The sequence below is a fragment of the Penaeus monodon genome, chromosome 21 (genome assembly GCF_015228065.2).
Source record: "Penaeus monodon isolate SGIC_2016 chromosome 21, NSTDA_Pmon_1, whole genome shotgun sequence".
Taxonomy (NCBI): Eukaryota; Metazoa; Arthropoda; class Malacostraca; order Decapoda; family Penaeidae; genus Penaeus; species Penaeus monodon.
In genome coordinates, this window is record NC_051406.1 from 27,677,139 (window position 1) to 27,678,337 (window position 1,199).

The 1,199-nt window shown below is 48.6% G+C and overlaps 1 pseudogene; it reads left to right on the forward strand.

The window, feature by feature from the left end:
* Positions 1-221: 221 nt before the first annotated feature.
* On the forward strand, positions 222-991 carry LOC119586639 (annotated as a pseudogene).
* Positions 992-1,199: the final 208 nt, after the last annotated feature.

A 1,199-nucleotide genomic window follows, 5' to 3' on the forward strand; every position in this document is an offset into this window, starting at 1 on the left:
CTGTTCTAAAATCCACGACGGAAGCAAACGCCGACACGATTAGCAAGGAGAACAGATTTTTAGAAAGATATTAAAATGACGGACTTCCATTGGCTGAGTGTAGTCATCTGAGCAAAGACGATCCGCCACTCTGAGAGAACCTGCCCAAAGGTCACCCTTTTTTGTCAGTTGCGACAGCGTCGCGCGGGAGACAGAAGTCTTCCTGCTGCCTCTAATCCGGAATGGGGCGCTTCCTTGGTTTTACCAAACGCCTCCTTGCTCTGTGCGTCGCCTCGTCCTTCGAGATTCAAGAAGGTGACTGTCCTCCTGTCAAGTATGCTGCCCTGCTCGTAAGATCTGTGAGTATAGTGTAGTCTTGTGAACGCGTTTTGTACTTTGCAGGATGCAGAGTCCCGAGAACGCATAGGGGAAAACAAATTCTTGTTTGACTCTTTGGACTTCTTGGCCGTCTTCCCTCGCAGTCAGATAGAACTGAAGGTGCTGGTGCGTGCCACAAGAGAAGTGATCTCATCACATCAGTTCAACAACATAATTTGGACCAAAAAGCAGATGGGAAATCAAACAACAGAGGTTGCTAGCACTCCTCTCGCGCATGGTATCAGGGGCTGGGAAAGGTTCACCCTCTCCTTGAAGGACAAATTAACCCTCAAGGACAGGCCAAAAACCACTCGTGGGCGCCATTCGACATTCCCCTTTCATGCCATCCACAGGAGTCTCCATCATAGGAAAGCACCTCACTCGCCTGGCTCGCCCCAAAACCCCCACGTGGGGTCAAGGGCAAGAAGGTCGACTTTCCCTTTCTCTACGAAGGAAGCGAGGGAATAAGAGAGGCCCCTGACGCTCTTCTCCGTTGCTGCCCTACGGTCCTACCTTCAACATCTGCGAACGAGTTCTCTTTAGGACTCCGTAACCAAAAGTGGTGACAGGATCCGCACCCTTGGAAGGCTCGGCATACAGCCTTTCCATCAGTGTTCTCCCTGATAACACGTGAAGGTGTTATACTTATCTTAAGCATGCTATGGAAGATCGAGCCTTATAATGGTTTGCCAATGGGTAAAACTACATTTCCAAACAGTCGCGTAATCTACCTTTTGACGGTATATTCCATGACCTATATGTTGTATGATAACCGAGCACGGAAACTACAAGGTGTTTGAACTTTTCCTACAAAACAAAATGCTGAAGACAGGAACATGTTT